Here is a 22011-nt window from a genome sequence, read left to right as displayed (position 1 = left end):
GTGGATCAATCCAGAAACGGACCACACGTTTGGAATCCTCTATTTTTCCCGAATCCGATGATATCAAATAATCCTTCACGTCTTCACAACTTAGAAAACGGCTTATAACTTTTTATGACGTGGATCAATCCAGAAACGGACCACACGTTTGGAATCCTCTATTTTTCCCGAATCCGATGATATCAAATAATCCTTCACGTCTTCACATTTTAGAAAACGGCCCATAACTTTTTATGACGTGGATCAATCCAGAAACGGACCACACGTTTGGAATCCTCTATTTTTCCCGAATCCGATGATATCAAATAATCCTTCACGTCTTCACAACTTAGAAAACGGCCCATAACTTTTTATGACGTGGATCAATCCAGAAACGGACCACACGTTTGGAATCCTCTATTTTTCCCGAATCCGATGATATCAAATAATCCTTCACGTCTTCACATTTTAGAAAACGGCCCATAACTTTTTATGACGTGGATCAATCCAGAAACGGATGACACGTTTGGAATCCTCTATTTTTCCCGAATCCGATGATATCAAAAAATCCTTCACGTCTTCACATTTTAGAAAACGGCTTATAACTTTTTATGACGTGGATCAATCCAGAAACGGACCACACGTTTGGAATCCTCTGGTTTTCCCAAATCCGATGATATCAAATAATCCTTCACGTCTTCACATTTTAGAAAACGGCTTATAACTTTTTATGACGTGGATCAATCCAGAAACGGACAACACGTTTGGAATCCTCTGGTTTTCCCGAATCCGATGATATCAAATAATCCTTCACGTCTTCACATTTTAGAAAACGGCCCATAACTTTTTATGACGTGGATCAATCCAGAAACAGACCACACGTTCGGAATCCTCTGGTTTTCCCGAATCCGATGATATCAAAAAATCCTTCACGTCTTCACATTTTAGAAAACGGCTTATAACTTTTTATGACGTGGATCAATCCAGAAACGGACCACACGTTTGGAATCCTCTGGTTTTCCCGAATCCGATGATATCAAATAATCCTTCACGTCTTCACATTTTAGAAAACGGCTTATAACTTTTTATGACGTGGATCAATCCAGAAACAGACCACACGTTCGGAATCCTCTGGTTTTCCCGAATCCGATGATATCAAATAATCCTTCACGTCTTCACATTTTAGAAAACGGCCCATAACTTTTTATGACGTGGATCAATCCAGAAACGGACCACACGTTTGGAATCCTCTGGTTTTCCCGAATCCGATGATATCAAAAAATCCTTCACGTCTTCACATTTTAGAAAACGGCTTATAACTTTTTATGACGTGGATCAATCCAGAAACGGACCACACTTTTGGAATCCTCTGGTTTTCCCGAATCCGATGATATCAAAAAATCCTTCACGTCTTCACATTTTAGAAAACGGCTTATAACTTTTTATGACGTGGATCAATCCAGAAACGGACCACACGTTTGGAATCCTCTGGTTTTCCCGAATCCGATTATATCAAATAATCCTTCACGTCTTCACATTTTAGAAAACGGCCCATAACTTTTTATGACGTGGATCAATCCAGAAACGGACCACACGTTTGGAATCCTCTGGTTTTCCCGAATCCGATGATATCAAAAAATCCTTCACGTCTTCACATTTTAGAAAACGGCCCATAACTTTTTATGACGTGGATCAATCCAGAAACGGATTACACGTTTGGAATCCTCTGGTTTTCCCGAACCCGATGATATCAAATAATCCTTCACGTCTTCACATTTTAGAAAACGGCCCATAACTTTTTATGACGTGGATCAATCCAGAAACGGACAACACGTTTGGAATCCTCTGGTTTTCCCGAATCCGATGATATCAAAAAATCCTTCACGTCTTCACATTTTAGAAAACGGCTTATAACTTTTTATGACGTGGATCAATCCAGAAACGGACCACACGTTTGGAATCCTCTATTTTTCCCGAATCCGATGATATCAAAAAATCATTCACGTCTTCACATTTTAGAAAACGGCCCATAACTTTTCATGACGTGGATCAATCCAGAAACGGACCACACGTTTGGAATCCTCTGGTTTTCCCGAATCCGATGATATCAAAAAATCATTCACGTCTTCACATTTTAGAAAACGGCCCATAACTTTTTATGACGTGGATCAATCCAGAAACAGACCACACGTTTGGAATCCTCTGGTTTTCCCGAATCCGATGATATCAAAAAATCATTCACGTCTTCACATTTTAGAAAACGGCTTATAACTTTTTATGACGTGGATCAATCCAGAAACGGACCACACGTTTGGAATCCTCTGGTTTTCCCGAATCCGATGATATCAAATAATCCTTCACGTTTTCACATTTTAGAAAACGGCTTATAACTTTTTATGACGTGGATCAATCCAGAAACGGACCACACGTTTGGAATCCTCTGGTTTTCCCGAATCCGATGATATCAAAAAATCCTTCACGTCTTCACATTTTAGAAAACGGCCCATAACTTTTTATGACGTGGATCAATCCAGAAACGGACCACACGTTTGGAATCCTCTGGTTTTCCCGAATCCGATGATATCAAATAATCCTTCACGTTTTCACATTTTAGAAAACGGCTTATAACTTTTTATGACGTGGATCAATCCAGAAACGGACCACACGTTTGGAATCCTCTGGTTTTCCCGAATCCGATGATATCAAAAAATCCTTCACGTCTTCACATTTTAGAAAACGGCCCATAACTTTTTATGACGTGGATCAATCCAGAAACGGATTACACGTTTGGAATCCTCTGGTTTTCCCGAATCCGATGATATCAAATAATCCTTCACGTCTTCACATTTTAGAAAACGGCCCATAACTTTTTATGACGTGGATCAATCCAGAAACGGACCACACGTTTGGAATCCTCTGGTTTTCCCGAATCCGATGATATCAAATAATCCTTCACGTCTTCACATTTTAGAAAACGGCCCATAACTTTTTATGACGTGGATCAATCCAGAAACAGACCACACGTTTGGAATCCTCTGGTTTTCCCGAATCCGATGATATCAAAAAATCATTCACGTCTTCACATTTTAGAAAACGGCCCATAACTTTTTATGACGTGGATCAATCCAGAAACGGACCACACGTTTGGAATCCTCTGGTTTTCCCGAATCCGATGATATCAAAAAATCCTTCACGTCTTCACATTTTAGAAAACGGCCCATAACTTTTTATGACGTGGATCAATCCAGAAACAGACCACACGTTTGGAATCCTCTGGTTTTCCCGAATCCGATGATATCAAAAAATCCTTCACGTCTTCACATTTTAGAAAACGGCCCATAACTTTTTATGACGTGGATCAATCCAGAAACGGACCACACGTTTGGAATCCTCTGGTTTTCCCGAATCCGATGATATCAAAAAATCCTTCACGTCTTCACATTTTAGAAAACGGCCCATAACTTTTTATGACGTGGATCAATCCAGAAACGGACCACACGTTTGGAATCCTCTATTTTTCCCGAATCCGATGATATCAAAAAATCATTCACGTCTTCACATTTTAGAAAACGGCCCATAACTTTTCATGACGTGGATCAATCCAGAAACGGACCACACGTTTGGAATCCTCTGGTTTTCCCGAATCCGATGATATCAAAAAATCATTCACGTCTTCACATTTTAGAAAACGGCCCATAACTTTTTATGACGTGGATCAATCCAGAAACAGACCACACGTTTGGAATCCTCTGGTTTTCCCGAATCCGATGATATCAAAAAATCATTCACGTCTTCACATTTTAGAAAACGGCTTATAACTTTTTATGACGTGGATCAATCCAGAAACGGACCACACGTTTGGAATCCTCTGGTTTTCCCGAATCCGATGATATCAAAAAATCATTCACGTCTTCACATTTTAGAAAACGGCCCATAACTTTTTATGACGTGGATCAATCCAGAAACGGACCACACGTTTGGAATCCTCTGGTTTTCCCGAATCCGATGATATCAAAAAATCATTCACGTCTTCACATTTTAGAAAACGGCTTATAACTTTTTATGACGTGGATCAATCCAGAAACAGACCACACGTTTGGAATCCTCTGGTTTTCCCGAATCCGATGATATCAAATAATCCTTCACGTTTTCACATTTTAGAAAACGGCTTATAACTTTTTATGACGTGGATCAATCCAGAAACGGACCACACGTTTGGAATCCTCTGGTTTTCCCGAATCCGATGATATCAAAAAATCATTCACGTCTTCACATTTTAGAAAACGGCCCATAACTTTTTATGACGTGGATCAATCCAGAAACGGACCACACGTTTGGAATCCTCTGGTTTTCCCGAATCCGATGATATCAAATAATCCTTCACGTTTTCACATTTTAGAAAACGGCTTATAACTTTTTATGACGTGGATCAATCCAGAAACGGACCACACGTTTGGAATCCTCTGGTTTTCCCGAATCCGATGATATCAAAAAATCCTTCACGTCTTCACATTTTAGAAAACGGCCCATAACTTTTTATGACGTGGATCAATCCAGAAACGGATTACACGTTTGGAATCCTCTGGTTTTCCCGAATCCGATGATATCAAATAATCCTTCACGTCTTCACATTTTAGAAAACGGCCCATAACTTTTTATGACGTGGATCAATCCAGAAACGGACCACACGTTTGGAATCCTCTGGTTTTCCCGAATCCGATGATATCAAATAATCCTTCACGTCTTCACATTTTAGAAAACGGCCCATAACTTTTTATGACGTGGATCAATCCAGAAACAGACCACACGTTTGGAATCCTCTGGTTTTCCCGAATCCGATGATATCAAAAAATCATTCACGTCTTCACATTTTAGAAAACGGCCCATAATTTTTTATGACGTGGATCAATCCAGAAACGGACCACACGTTTGGAATCCTCTGGTTTTCCCGAATCCGATGATATCAAATAATCCTTCACGTCTTCACATTTTAGAAAACGGCCCATAACTTTTTATGACGTGGATCAATCCAGAAACGGACCACACGTTTGGAATCCTCTATTTTTCCCGAATCCGATGATATCAAATAATCCTTCACGTCTTCACAACTTAGAAAACGGCCCATAACTTTTCATGACGTGGATCAATCCAGAAACGGACCACACGTTTGGAATCCTCTATTTTTCCCGAATCCAATGATATCAAAAAATCCTTCACGTCTTCACATTTTAGAAAACGGCCCATAACTTTTCATGACGTGGATCAATCCAGAAACGGACCACACTTTTGGAATCCTCTATTTTTCCCGAATCCGATGATATCAAAAAATCATTCACGTCTTCACATTTTAGAAAACGGCCCATAACTTTTTATGACGTGGATCAATCCAGAAACGGACCACACGTTTGGGGTAAAAGTATGGAATCGCCCCCCACTCCATTATTGCCCCCCATCAGTCGGAATCACCCCCCCAATCCATGTTAATTTTTGGATGGGGGTGAATTCCATACGATGAGGTAGTGGGGGGAAATTGTGTACTGCGAACAGTATATTTTGTCCCCCCACCAGTTGAAATGGGGGGCTTTTCCGAACTCTTCGGTATACTTCAACATTCGCCCCCCTAGTCAGTTTACAATCTCCCCCCACCGGATCCGTCTAGATTCCCCCCCCCCCCCCTCCAGGGGGCTGATTCTATACTCTAAGTTAAAGCAAGCTCCTGGGTGTTCCTGTTTTAAGGTATTCGCTACTTCCAGGGTGCTGAGCAAGCGGGTGCGTGCAGAGCAAGCTTCTAGGGATGATCAACTGGGTGGGGGGCTTTTATAGAATCTAGATTCTCTCCCCCTTTTCTACGGGGGCTGATTATAGACTCCAAATTAAAGCAAGCTCCTGGGTGTCCCTGTTTTAAGGTATTCGCTACTTCCAGGGTGCTGAGCAAGCGGGTGCGTGCAGAGCAAGCTTCTGGGGATGATCAGCTAGGTGGGGAGCTATTATAGACTCTAGATTCGCACCCCCTCTCCCACGGGGGCTGATTTTAGACTCTAGGTTTACCCCCCTCCCCCCAATTGTTCTTACGGTAGGACGCATTTGTACCTCATCGGCATTCAATTTCCATTCATCCACATTCGAGAAACGGGGCTATTTTCGAGTGACAGAGTGAAACCGGCGTGCGTATTGCTTCGGATATTTTAAGAGAAATAACTTTCCTCAGATTGCGCGAAGGCAAAGTAAAGTAGAACAAGGAATAAGTTCACGTTGTCATAAAACGTTTTTTGATTTTGTGCTTTTATGCTAATATGAATTTTATGCTAAAAGGGAAATGAGAAAGGGGGGGGGGGGGCAATTTCCTACTCTTCCAGTGGGGGGAAATTCCCGACATCGATGGGGGGAGAAAATATACTGTTACCCACGTTTGGAATCCTCTGGTTTTCCCGAATCCGATGATATCAAATAATCCTTCACGTCTTCACATTTTAGAAAACGGCCCATAACTTTTTATGACGTGGATCAATCCAGAAACGGACCACACGTTTGGAATCCTCTGGTTTTCCCAAATCCGATGATATCAAATAATCCTTCACGTCTTCACATTTTAGAAAACGGCCCATAACTTTTCATGACGTGGATCAATCCAGAAACGGACCACACTTTTGGAATCCTCTATTTTTCCCGAATCCGATGATATCAAAAAATCATTCACGTCATCACATTTTAGAAAACGGCCCATAACTTTTTATGACGTGGATCAATCCAGAAACGGACCACACGTTTGAAATCCTCTGGTTTTCCCGAATCCGATGATATCAAATAATCCTTCACGTCTTCACATTTTGGAAAACGGCCCATAACTTTTTATGACGTGGATCAATCCAGAAACGGACCACACGTTTGGAATCCTCTGGTTTTCCCAAATCCGATGATATCAAATAATCCTTCACGTCTTCACATTTTAGAAAACGGCCCATAACTTTTCATGACGTGGATCAATCCAGAAACGGACCACACTTTTGGAATCCTCTATTTTTCCCGAATCCGATGATATCAAAAAATCATTCACGTCTTCACATTTTAGAAAACGGCCCATAACTTTTTATGACGTGGATCAATCCAGAAACGGACCACACGTTTGGAATCCTCTGGTTTTCCCAAATCCGATGATATCAAATAATCCTTCACGTCTTCACATTTTAGAAAACGGCCCATAACTTTTTATGACGTGGATCAATCCAGAAACAGACCACACGTTTGGAATCCTCTGGTTTTCCCGAATCCGATGATATCAAAAAATCCTTCACGTCTTCATATTATAGAAAACGGCCCATAACTTTTTATGACGTGGATCAATCCAGAAACGGACCACACGTTTGGAATCCTCTATTTTTTCTGAATCCGATGATATCGAAAAATCCTTCACGTCTTCACATTTTAGAAAACGGCCCATAACTTTTTATGACGTGGATCAATCCAGAAACGGACCACACGTTTGGAATCCTCTATTTTTTCTGAATCCGATGATATCGAAAAGGGGCGAGGAAAGAAGAGACGACGCTTTGTTTGAGAATTTCGGAAAAAGAAAAAGACGTGCATTATTAAGAGAAAATTTCTGATATTCTGATCCAAATTTGAAGAAAATCGGATCAGTAGGAAGGGCGGTAGGATCGGCGACTGACAAACAAACATACAGCCGTTTGCGTTTGTTCATAGTAAAGATATTTTTTTCCACAATCTTTTAGAAAGTTCATCAAAAAAACAAAAACAAAAATAAAACAGGTGGATTCGAACCACCACCCTGCTGATTCTCACCCCCGCCCTCAACCACTGCGCCATCGATGCACGAAAAGACGCTCTCATGGTGAGCGTAGAAAAGAGGGGAGCTCCTCGCAGCTGTACAATGACACATACAGTGACAAAATGGTCAGTGTATTCGAAAAAAATGTCAGTGGAGATTCAGGTTTCTCCACAGAATCGTCCTGCTTGAATATTTTTTGATCGGACTTTTTGGTTCCATTAGATCTCGAAAAGTTTAGATCGATGTCAAAAATTCAGAGCGATTCAGCGAATCCTGTTCAAAGGACAGCGAATGGAAAAAATCCCAACATGACCGAAAATCCACGAAAGCCACAAAATCCCGTTTCCTGATAGTTTTACCAGCTAAAAGTATATCGAATTTTACATGGTTCGATAGAGATTTTTTTTCTGCACATTTCTTTTTTTTTGGATCCTGAAATTTCTGAAAACTGAGCGATTTACAGCCGGTGAAAGAAATGAGCGGGAATTTCGGGGTACTGTAGTTTTTTCGATTTTTTCGGCAAATCATCGGCCGTAGCGGGCAGGGGGTGTCTTAAATCACAATTCTGACGCAATAAGATGATTCCCCATCTCATTTCACATCTATACACCAAAATTCAAGAAAATCTGTCGGATAGAACTCGAGATATAAGGAGGAAAGTAAAAGAAATCGGAAATTTTTAGAAATTTCAATATGTTCACTTTTCCCTCTGTAAAATTTTTTTGGAAAGAGGTATCAACATAATTTTTTTTCTCCGCTTAGCCCTGTTTTTTCTTTACGTAGTCATATAAAAATCTTATTTTTACACCCAAAACTAAGCCCACAACAAAAATCAAAAGTCTAAAAAACAATAAAAAACCAAAACTTTTCAAGCCAAAATGAAATGACTTTCACTCTATGGCTCATAGCTCAGCCACAACTGGTGGAATCATCACCAAATTTTTCAGAAATGGCGGGACAGCGATTTTCAAATTGCCGAAAAAAGAATTAGGCGGAAAGCTCAAATGCGGACAAAGTTATTAACGATGCAAAAAGGGGACAATTTGGTCCCTCTGCGGCAAAAAATTTTGACAGATGCGCCTTTAAGATTTGCCACCCTCATACCTAGTGGGGTTAGAAGAAGAGGTGTGCAGACAATGTGAAAAAGCCCAAACCAAACAATTTTTGGAGAAACTGTTAGGTGAGTCACCAATCCCAGAAAACACCTGCATTACTAACTATCAATGTGGCTAGGAAACGTAAGACCAGTGGTTTTTAAAATGAAAATTAAATCAAAAGTTTGATACTTTGCAGTAGTCCTACCTAAATAAGAACTAAATCATGAACACTTCAACAAACATTCATACTTCGCCAGATTTTAAAAATAAATTCGGTCTTTGAAGTGATCAACAATTTTGCCAAACAAACAATAAGAAGCACATTCAAAACAGAAAAAAAACCTGGAAAAGTTAGATAAGCTCAACTTTTTTTAAACAAAAAATACAACAAAAAAATGTTCGAAGTACGAAGAAATGTGCGGTTTTTTTCGTGTTCAAATGAGTTGTATGACATGTATTACCTGATTATACAGTAATTAAATAAATTTTTGGAAAAATTGAAACAATTGTTTTGAAACAGCAAAAAAATTGGTAAAGGTGTGAAGATTGATGGAAAAAGCAACAAAAAAACACGTTTTTTTTGTTGATATTTCGCATAATGTTGTTTAAAACGAAAGGCAGTATTATTTATTAAAAATCGATAACAGTTGAATCTATAATAGTTAGGCCAAAACATACAAAGCGAATATGCATGACAAGTATTGGCCTGTTTCAAAAGAGTCACTTATGTGAAGACTTGATGTTTCACACGTTCCACTGATTACGTTATAAATATTACTAAAACAGGAATCAGTTGTAGGAAATCCAAGTTTCCTACGGCTGATTCCTGTTTTTTTCTGCAGTGTTTTCGACAAGATGATTCATCTTCTTTCCTAGCAAATTATGACATAAAAGAAAAAAAAATGTTAATGGGTTTTGCATCAAATAATATCTCCGAAGCAGAGATTATCGATTTGATGGAACGGAAGAAAACATTTATTGATGCACAATTTTGAAAGCGGGTAAAAGGGGAGAATTAGCAGAACGATGAGTTTAAAGCAAAAAATTTTAGTTTTGAAACAGTGGAAAAGAGATGTTTCCTCTCAGATATGATTCGAATGAAATTGGAAAAGTTATTTATTTCCTTTTTTCAGTTTATCCGGTTCTATTTTGGAAACTGAAGCGTCTTACTCTTATGATGGCTTAATATGGAAGGTGTAAAATGAGAGGAGCAATCAAATTTGTGAAAGTGATTTCACTGATAGCGTTGATTTGAAACAAAAAAAGAACTGGGTAACAAAAAAACCAAAAAAGTTGAGGTGAGTTTCCATTAATTTTTTCCAATTATGTTTAATGGTAGTAACTGGATTTATAGACTCGTTTTGTTGATTGAATCAATTATTCAATTCATTGTTATTTGAGATATTGCCTACGTGGGATTGAGATGCTCGTCATGTGCCTGAATGATAAGTTTTTGGGAACAGAAAAAAAATCGAGAAAAGAAAGTCGCATTAAAAAACTTACAGTTATCGAAAAGTTTGAAATGGAATTCCGGAAACCAACCTCATTGATCCTATTGATGAGTGACCGTGTTTGACATTAGAAGAAGGGGATTCAACGGGTTGTTGAAGGAAAACGTTAGAAGTACTACACATTTCATTCATTTTTTCATTCGTTGATTATGAAACTAATAAATTTTTGCCCATTTTTTCTTCGGTTTCACTTTGATGGTTAACAGTTCTCCACTCAAAACGGTCTAGTATATAATAAGGATCAAACTGAAAATAGAACGTTGTAAGATCATAACCTTGAGTTTTAGATGGAAGCTGATGATACATCGAGAAAACAGGTTTTTGTTTTTTGATTTTTTATCATGTTTCATGTAGAGGATAGTAGATATAGCAAGCTACGTAAGCAATTAAATAGAACTTGAAATCGGAGTCTACGAATTCAGGAAAGTTGAATTTGTGGGAAGAGCTCGATAAGTTTTTTTTTGGTACTGTGTTTTTAATAAAATGATCTTCAACAGTTAATTCTATCTATTTTCAACAAAAAATGCAAGTTTTTGAATAAATCATTTGTCCCACCATCATTAGTCAAATCGTCTTTTTTCATTCAGAAACGAAAAATTGGGTTTGTGAAACCGATTTTCTCCATTCTACTCTGTCTCGGGCACAAAATTGTTGGAGAGAATCACGCATCTGACTAGTAAACTGTTGTTCTCAATTCCTCCAGTTTAAGGCAACTATCTGAAACAACTTTATTTTCAGAGATAAGTTTACTTTTTGTAGAGACTGAACGGTTTCTGAAATACTACTTTTACGACTTACAGAAATTTACAAATATTCTCGAAAATCCAAGAATAACTTAATTCTCGAAGTTTCGTTCTTCCAAACATCTGCACTTTTCTAATATTTAGCTTCTATCTTTATCAACTCGTGCACTATACTCACTGATTGATTGACAGTTATCGTTGAACTTTTTATGATTTTTCTGAAAAAGATAAGTATATGTTACGTCAGAGATAGATTACGGTGCACTGTAAACACAATTCAAACTGACAAGTATATTGACTAACGGTAAAACACTGTTTCTGGAAACTGTAAAATTTAAACATGTAATTCAGTTGGTCGTTTGAAGTGTGACTGATGAGGGAGACTGATATTTCAGATGTGTGTATGCATTTTTACGTAGTTCATCGTGGAAACTAGCTCCTTTTCAGAATGACTTGCTCTTCGTGACATGTTCTCCTTTTCGACCATTAACTTATGCATTTGTTGATACTATTAATAAAGTAGTTGAAACTGGAGAACATTTTCTGAGTTTCAATAGTACAACATCTGTAAAACAAGTAAATGAGACACCATAAGTACACATTCAACCAAATAAAAAAGGCATACAAATGTTTCAGTGTGACGATGAAATTGACAAGTTACATTTTTATATGATTATGCGAACCAGTATAGGGCAGTGACAAGTTGGGAACTGTTGACAAGGGTGAGAATACTTGTTACTGTATTAAAACGGATCGCGCTCTAAAATTATATCATTTTTTAGATCATTTTTGAATTCTCACGAAACGAGAAATGTAACTTTTTCCTTCGGAATAAGAAGTTAGTAAATGCTCCAATTTATCCTTAAAGTTTTTTTTTCAATTGTTCAAAAGTTTTAGAGATTCTGATAAATAAAGAATTTTTCAGATTACTAAAAAAAATGTTTCGGTTTCTGAAAGTTACAATCTTGTACCAGTGAACGAGTTTAGATAATCGATAACTTCCAAGAAATCCAAGTATGTAGAAATCTAAATTCTAAACCAATACCTGAATATACAGGAATTTCACACGTCACTTAATGAGAATGTACTCCATAAATTATAAATCTGTAGAAACTGCAAAAAAGTGAAGTCTGTCTGTGCCGTAACTGTATTTTTCGCCACGAATCATTCACTTTTAAAGATGGTCTCACTGTTTTTACTGATTTACCGATTACTCTTTCAAACAAACAATGGATATTTGACATTGATAGAACGTATTTTTCCTCTTTCATAAGCTGTCACTAAATAAAACAATAGGACAATTCCATATAAAATGTAAAATAAGTGCTTAAATCAGTATCATTCTTATATATAAAAGACAATTGGGCGTTGTCTGAGGCGATGTCCGCAACGATTTTGGAAAGAGAAGCGAAACTGAGCCAGCGGGCAAAACCGAACTAGCGTGCTTTGGACAACGACCGCCGCTTTAGACCACTCAGCCATGCGGGCACGTTTGAGAGACGGTGGCCACGTGAATGAGGAGAGGCCAGCCGGCTCAACCGCCGAAGGCGGGGGAGACAGGCTGGTATTACATAATTGGATACAAATGTATTTATGAAAAATTCAAATTCATTGGATTTTGTTTTGCGCACAAATCAGTAAATTTTTTCCGTATTCATTTTGACAGAATTTCAAAAATAAAAGTTAGGGTTACACTTTCAAAGTTTCCATAAAATTGACAGATAGATAGTCGACAATACTAACTTTTTCCCAAAGTAAAATTTGATACAAAATGTTACTATTTCTAGAAAGGATTTTGATAGATAGTATTGAATGAACTTTGATAACACTATCGATAAACAAAATTAATTTTATTGTTGTGGTTCAGGACTCTAATGTGAAGGAAGATATAAAAAGGTTGGAATTTTTTTTAACAATACAAGGAATACCAGAATTAACTAGTAGACAATTGTTTTTATGAAAAGTGTAAAACTGAAAAATTCTGATTTTTTCCTTCGAACTTTTTATAATCTTGATTCACCTATAAACTGAAAGAAATCGCTCTTACTATCAGTTGCCCAGCCTGTTGATTGCTGTTCAAATGGTAATAACCTTATCTGGAAACGCATCATGTGAAGACAATCGCACTTGAAGAAGACTTTTAAAACTTTTTCTTTTTTTTTTGGCATCTTCAAAAACTTTAAGTATAGATTTATTTGTGGAACCATTGTATTTGTATTTGACAACCTGTTTTTCACAGTTATTGGAAACAGTAGAATATTGATGAAACCTAAAAACTTTGGACATACATCCAAACTAAAGGTAGATTGTTCAGAGATTTTCACCCATAAAACTTCTGTTTTCTTTTTTAACCTTAAGGCCTTGACACCTAATCGTTTCATTGTGAAGTATTTAAAACAACAAAGAAAATTGAATAAATATAAAATCTCTTAACCGCTATTATTATCTCAGTGTTTGGTAAATTTCTGTTTTATCAATGCAATGTAACAGAATAGCAATGTTTGACAGTTAATCAAAATTGAATCCATCATCAAGGATAATTTTCTACTGAACTATTACATGCAAGTCGATACAGAAAAATTCTTCATTTATCAAAAAGTTATTACAATGAATATTTTTGATGAGATCAATGGAGAATTATTTGACAATTTGTTGTTTCAAATAGTTCATGAAGCGGGATTTTCTTTTGCAAACAGAACAGTGTGTGCTTACCCTTCCGGAAATTTGCCGGTAAATTTTTGGTATATTCACATTAGAAGAGAAATATCATAACTGTGATTGTAGCTGTTTCTTAGCAGTTAATAAAGATCTTATCATGCAGTTGCATCAAGATTTGAGCACGAAGATATTTGCCTGTTCTATCGTCATTCAAATGTGTTTTCTTTCTCAAGAAAGTGGGATAGTTTAGCACATTTTTATTATTAATTGGATGAATACGACTATTTGCGCACTTGTTCCGCAAACACGGTTTGGAACAATCATTCCTAATGAACCGACCGATTTTGTTAACCATGTAGTCCTGAATATTCTCCAGATGATATTCTTTGCCGTCCATCAATTATGATTTTCCAAAAACAACAATAAAAAGTATCTGATAATTTTTGTCTCATAATACCTTTTCAGAATTCAATTTTTTTACCTTTTCGACAAAGAGTTTTATAATCAAATTAATCATTTTCTGCAATAAAGCTGACGTAGAAGCACGCACATTCCAGTTTTTAAACCTCTGTTTCACAAAAGCTGGCCTATTGACTAATGAGAAAAGTGAATTATTTCGAATAGACCAGAATAAAAACAATATTTTTTCTGGATTCTGATATGGCTTCAAATATATCTTTTATAGGAATTACTTGAGTGTTAACCCAAATACCCAGCAAAATGAAAGTGAAAGTTGGAAATTTACTGTTTCAAATTTATTGTGAACTTGAAAAATGAACAGTAGACAGTGATCGAATAAAAAAAAGACAAAAAGAATTATTCAATAAAAATGTTCAGTATTGGTTCAGAAAGGATTGGTATTCAAACAATACTAAAATCCAAGTACGTAACCACAAAGTAATTCATGACAGGTGATAAACAGCAAAAATTCTTTTTTTTTTTTGAGTTTCATAATCAAATTATTGATTCTCTACAACAAAGTCCGTGTAACAGCAGTAATATTCCAGTTTATAAACCTCTGCTTCACAAAAATTGGAGCCTGACGAATGCGAAAAACTAATTATTCTGAGCAAAACAGTGTAGAAAAATTATTTTCTGGAATGCAATATGGCTAAAGATAGCTTTATGTTAATCTAAAAACCCAGCAAAGTTCTGAAAATAAAAGATGGACTGTTTCAAATTTGTTGTAAACTTGAAAAATGGACAGTAGACAGTGGTATGTCGTTAATGGACATCGAAGACTATATAATAATTCAATCAAAATCTTCAGTATTCGTTCAGGAATGATGAGATTTCGAAATAGACTGAAACTTAGGTACGCAATCACGATGTAATTTATGACAGGTGATAAACTGCAAAAATTCTTTTTTTTTTTTGAGTTTCATAATCAAGTTATTGATTCTCTACAATAAAGTCCGTACACCAGCAGTAATATTCCAGTTTATAAACCTCTGCTTCACAAAAATTGAAGTCTGTCAACCAATTGACGAATGCGAAAAACAAATTATTCTGAGCAAAACAGAGTAGAAAAACCTTTTCTGGATTGCAATATGGCTAAAGATACTTTTATGCTAACCTAAATACCCAGCAAAGTTCTGAAAATAAATGATGGACTGTTTCAAATTTATTGTAAACTTGAACAATGAACAGTAGACAGTAACAAGTAACAAGTATTCTCACCCTTGTCAACAGTTCCCAACTTGTCACTGCCCTATACTGGTTCGCATAATCATATAAAAATGTAACTTGTCAATTTCATCGTCACACTGAAACATTTGTATGCCTTTTTTATTTGGTTGAATGTGTACTTATGGTGTCTCATTTACTTGTTTTACAGATGTTGTACTATTGAAACTCAGAAAATGTTCTCCAGTTTCAACTACTTTATTAATAGTATCAACAAATGCATAAGTTAATGGTCGAAAAGGAGAACATGTCACGAAGAGCAAGTCATTCTGAAAAGGAGCTAGTTTCCACGATGAACTACGTAAAAATGCATACACACATCTGAAATATCAGTCTCCCTCATCAGTCACACTTCAAACGACCAACTGAATTACATGTTTAAATTTTACAGTTTCCAGAAACAGTGTTTTACCGTTAGTCAATATACTTGTCAGTTTGAATTGTGTTTACAGTGCACCGTAATCTATCTCTGACGTAACATATACTTATCTTTTTCAGAAAAATCATAAAAAGTTCAACGATAACTGTCAATCAATCAGTGAGTATAGTGCACGAGTTGATAAAGATAGAAGCTAAATATTAGAAAAGTGCAGATGTTTGGAAGAACGAAACTTCGAGAATTAAGTTATTCTTGGATTTTCGAGAATATTTGTAAATTTCTGTAAGTCGTAAAAGTAGTATTTCAGAAACCGTTCAGTCTCTACAAAAAGTAAACTTATCTCTGAAAATAAAGTTGTTTCAGATAGTTGCCTTAAACTGGAGGAATTGAGAACAACAGTTTACTAGTCAGATGCGTGATTCTCTCCAACAATTTTGTGCCCGAGACAGAGTAGAATGGAGAAAATCGGTTTCACAAACCCAATTTTTCGTTTCTGAATGAAAAAAGACGATTTGACTAATGATGGTGGGACAAATGATTTATTCAAAAACTTGCATTTTTTGTTGAAAATAGATAGAATTAACTGTTGAAGATCATTTTATTAAAAACACAGTACCAAAAAAAAACTTATCGAGCTCTTCCCACAAATTCAACTTTCCTGAATTCGTAGACTCCGATTTCAAGTTCTATTTAATTGCTTACGTAGCTTGCTATATCTACTATCCTCTACATGAAACATGATAAAAAATCAAAAAACAAAAACCTGTTTTCTCGATGTATCATCAGCTTCCATCTAAAACTCAAGGTTATGATCTTACAACGTTCTATTTTCAGTTTGATCCTTATTATATACTAGACCGTTTTGAGTGGAGAACTGTTAACCATCAAAGTGAAACCGAAGAAAAAATGGGCAAAAATTTATTAGTTTCATAATCAACGAATGAAAAAATGAATGAAATGTGTAGTACTTCTAACGTTTTCCTTCAACAACCCGTTGAATCCCCTTCTTCTAATGTCAAACACGGTCACTCATCAATAGGATCAATGAGGTTGGTTTCCGGAATTCCATTTCAAACTTTTCGATAACTGTAAGTTTTTTAATGCGACTTTCTTTTCTCGATTTTTTTTCTGTTCCCAAAAACTTATCATTCAGGCACATGACGAGCATCTCAATCCCACGTAGGCAATATCTCAAATAACAATGAATTGAATAATTGATTCAATCAACAAAACGAGTCTATAAATCCAGTTACTACCATTAAACATAATTGGAAAAAATTAATGGAAACTCACCTCAACTTTTTTGGTTTTTTTGTTACCCAGTTCTTTTTTTGTTTCAAATCAACGCTATCAGTGAAATCACTTTCACAAATTTGATTGCTCCTCTCATTTTACACCTTCCATATTAAGCCATCATAAGAGTAAGACGCGTCAGTTTCCAAAATAGAACCGGATAAACTGAAAAAAGGAAATAAATAACTTTTCCAATTTCATTCGAATCATATCTGAGAGGAAACATCTCTTTTCCACTGTTTCAAAACTAAAATTTTTTGCTTTAAACTCATCGTTCTGCTAATTCTCCCCTTTTACCCGCTTTCAAAATTGTGCATCAATAAATGTTTTCTTCCGTTCCATCAAATCGATAATCTCTGCTTCGGAGATATTATTTGATGCAAAACCCATTAACATTTTTTTTTCTTTTATGTCATAATTTGCTAGGAAAGAAGATGAATCATCTTGTCGAAAACACTGCAGAAAAAAACAGGAATCAGCCGTAGGAAACTTGGATTTCCTACAACTGATTCCTGTTTTAGTAATATTTATAACGTAATCAGTGGAACGTGTGAAACATCAAGTCTTCACATAAGTGACTCTTTTGAAACAGGCCAATACTTGTCATGCATATTCGCTTTGTATGTTTTGGCCTAACTATTATAGATTCAACTGTTATCGATTTTTAGTAAATAATACTGCCTTTCGTTTTAAACAACATTATGCGAAATATCAACAAAAAAAAAAGTGTTTTTTTGTTGCTTTTTCCATCAATCTTCACACCTTTACCAATTTTTTTGCTGTTTCAAAACAATTGTTTCAATTTTTCCAAAAATTTATTTAATTACTGTATAATCAGGTAATACATGTCATACAACTCATTTGAACACGAAAAAAACCGCACATTTCTTCGTACTTCGAACATTTTTTTTGTATTTTTTGTTTAAAAAAAGTTGAGCTTATCTAACTTTTCCAGGTTTTTTTTCTGTTTTGAATGTGCTTCTTATTGTTTGTTTGGCAAAATTGTTGATCACTTCAAAGACCGAATTTATTTTTAAAATCTGGCGAAGTATGAATGTTTGTTGAAGTGTTCATGATTTAGTTCTTATTTAGGTAGGACTACTGCAAAGTATCAAACTTTTGATTTAATTTTCATTTTAAAAACCACTGGTCCTACGTTTCCTAGCCACATTGATAGTTAGTAATGCAGGTGTTTTCTGGGATTGGTGACTCACCTAACAGTTTCTTCAAAAATTGTTTGGTTTGGGCTTTTTCACATTGTTTTCTGTTTCTCAAGATTTATTTGGTATTGTAGGTAAACTTCGAGATGTTATATTGTCCGTTTCCGATTGTAACCTGCCGCTGATTCAGTAATTGTTGGATTCATTGTATTGTATCGTACTTATTGAAAAATTCATTACATGAATACAGCAATTCTCTAATGAAATGGAAAATAGTTACATTGGTGGCCAATCCATTTATTTTAAATGCATTTTTTTTGCTCTGACCTTTTCAAAGTTGGCGTATTGAGCTCAAAAATTACGATACACAAACCAGGAATTCACACTCTTAAATTTAATTTGTATCTCTTATCTCGTTATGAAAGCCAGTTTGAAAAATATAATTTTTCTGTTTCTTATAAGCTTGATAATTATACGATCAGTGTAGTTTTCCAATTTCTTATTGTTGATGTTTTAAAAATTTTCGATTTTGAGTATGACATCAACACGACTGCTTCAATCGCTGTGAGCTCGGAACATAAGCGTTTGCAACATGAAACAAGGTACCACAAGTGATCAGTAAAAGATGGATTCAATCAGTAGTGACAAATTTTAGGACAATGTTGAAATTTTATAGAAACAGTGAAAAAATGTGTTTCACGTAATTGACCTAAACGTTTTGGAAAGGATGTTACAATTATTTTAGACCAAACGAAATAATCAGACCAAATATAATAATTATGCAAAAACCTGGATTTTGGATTTTCTCTATATAATTTCCGACTGCCAATAGTGTGTGTTCTCTCATTTTCAATTAAACTATGAAACTGATTTGATTTTAAAAATGCCGGTTTCTGTAAATTTTCAATTACAAAAACCACAAAATCGAAACTGGTTTGTAACATTTTTGGGATTCAGAAACTTGTGGAACAGATTTTAAGACTAGAACCGGATTCGCGGTTTTTCCATTAACATTATTTTATCGTTATTTCCAATTTCGTAGATATGCATAACGCCTGTAGGACTAGGATTAGTACAAATACACCAAAGCAGTGGTTTAAAAAGCTACACAAATAGTGAAATCGGTTAAGAGGTTCCTTGTTTTGCAACTTATTTCAGTTTCATGCATGTTTTGAAACGTCTCCATTTTGGAAAATGTTTTTGATTGTGAATAAGGTTTAGTGGAAAACGTAGTTGTTTGATTGATAAAAACAAAATTTTGTGTAAAATTTCTTTGTACAAATTTGAATAATTTAATTTCAGCAATTTCAAACCAGACAAGATTGTCGATATACGAACGATTCGTTCCTTTCTACTCAATTTCAAGTTTTCAAAAATAACATTTTCCGTATTCACAAATTTTGAATTTTTGGACTTCTGGGATTTCCTATGAACACTCAAACTGCTGCAAAATTGTTTTTGTGAAGTTTAAAAGAGAATTCAAATGAAATTCGTCTCCGATTCCGTAATAAAAGCAAAATTAAGATTTCATCTACATAAACATGATGTTTTTGAAACAGTGAACAGGCGACATGATTTACTGTTCAAACACCAATTAGATAATGATTACTGTTTCAGAAACTTTTTTTCACATTATAAATTTATATTATCTAGTGTATTTCGGAACCATATTACCCTTATTTCCAGAAATCCTTAAGCATTGTTTTTTCAGTTCCGGTTATTTTTCAATTAATCGATTATCTAGTTAAGAAGATTTTAATGTAATTAATAGTGTTCAGAGTTTCCTATTTTCTATTCTGCGTAAACTCACTGTTCCAATATTTGATTATCAACTCTTTTTTTCTCCAGTTTACATTGGTGTCCTTCTGGTTTTCAGAAATCCACTAGTATTTTTAGGCTCGGTTGAGAGATTGATGCGATATTTTCTATTCAATATATCAGAGCTCTTCAGTGAACTTTCTAGCTAGCAGCGTTGGAATGTCAGTCTTTATTCTACCAATTCGCCACACCAAATAATTTCTGGAACATGACAACTTGAAACCGTGAGCAAATATTTCAAAAACATCGTCAATCATTGTGTTCACAGGTTGCAAAATATTTTTTTTAATGTTTCATAATTTTCAGAAAAGCTGCACTAGAAGGTTGAAGTGGTTAGAGACATTGAAATAGAGAAATCTATTGTTGTTCTTTAAAAGAAGACGTGTTCAGCTGTCCATTGAGAATGCCAAGTTGAAAATCTTGACTGATTCTGGGAACTATTTCTGCTATTCTTGAGCAAAAATTTGTTTACAGCACACGATTTTTTGTTCTCAAAATATCAGTGATGGTGCATTCCTGCGAACTGAATTTTTGAAATTTCATTCGATTCTTCGAGAGATTTTTATACTTTTTGTGATGAAAATGTGGATGTTTGGGAATGAATGGCTCTGGCACAAAGAAATTTTCTGCTTTTTGTGAAACAGCTGATATTTACACCGTGATTTCTACTATTTTCCATATCGCTGGATATTCGAAATCAACAACCTTCTCCGGTTGAATATTCGAATGGGCGTGACTCTTTCCAATATAAGAAAATGAAATTAATTTTTCTGCTGCACTGATGTAAAAAAAAATCATTTATTTAATTTGTTTTCAAATCTACCACACAATCTCTCCCACTTGGCCCTGTAATAGTAGGGCATCTGGATAAAGAAATTGAACAAAACAGGTTTCACATAATCGTATTATTAGTTTTTTTTTGCATCATTTTTATTATGACCACTTTGTTTCTTCATCAACTTATCTATCTCTGTTTCTTCAGCTCCAAAAATAAGTTCCCCGTTTTGTTCAGTGATTTTTTGAAATACTGGATGGTCCTACATTAAATTATTCTAAAAACAAGAACAATAATGAATTTCCGAAACAGTCAAAAGTAAAAATCCAAAGATGTTCAATTCGTCTTTTATCACGGCATGATCAAATCGATATTATCTCTGTATTCCACATGCATAGTCAGTTGTTATGACACAAAATTTCGCTAATTGAATTCATATTCTGCTGTCATGGATTCCAGTTTTTGCAAAAATTATCAGTAGAAAGTTGCGATCTTTATTCTATTTAAGCCACTTGAAAAACGAGAAGAGTTCTAAAAGAAGCACTGGAAGTTAAAACATATCGAAAGTAAACCATTAAACTGAAACTGTATACTTTTGTAATTTACGAGATTATAAAAGTAGCTCAATTTCTCTCAGTGGAAAAGAAACAAAAGGTATTATTTTGGAGTGCAGAAGTTCGATACCCAACATAACAGATAAATTTCTTGGACTCTTAACTGACAAAACCTCATATTAAGCTATCGAACCTCCGGCAAGAAAATACTTCCCAATAAACATCATGATGAAAAAGACATTCCAGGTTTGATGAATAGTCAATATCAGGAACTTAAAACAATTACGAAAGCTACTAGTTCAATTCCCTTAGTACTTTTCTACCGTTACCAAAAACAAATCACAAGCATTTGGTAAAACCGAGCAAGTCTTTTCATGTGATACTAAAATCAGATATTCTCGGAACCCTTGCCGAAACATGTTAAAGGCACAAGGAATTTGTTCGGATGGGTCTCGCAGTTGAAAGCATGAAAAACCGTAGTAAAATAATTTTAAATCGTGGTAAAATACGGGGTTTCGCCCATTTTTACCAGCAAGGGTTCGTGTAAATGTAATAGCTTCCCGTTATTAAGA

The sequence above is a fragment of the Caenorhabditis remanei genome, chromosome IV (assembly GCF_010183535.1).
Source record: "Caenorhabditis remanei strain PX506 chromosome IV, whole genome shotgun sequence".
Lineage (NCBI taxonomy): Eukaryota > Metazoa > Nematoda > Chromadorea > Rhabditida > Rhabditidae > Caenorhabditis > Caenorhabditis remanei.
The sequence above is the reverse complement of the archived record's forward strand: the minus strand, read 5'-3'. Positions refer to the sequence as shown.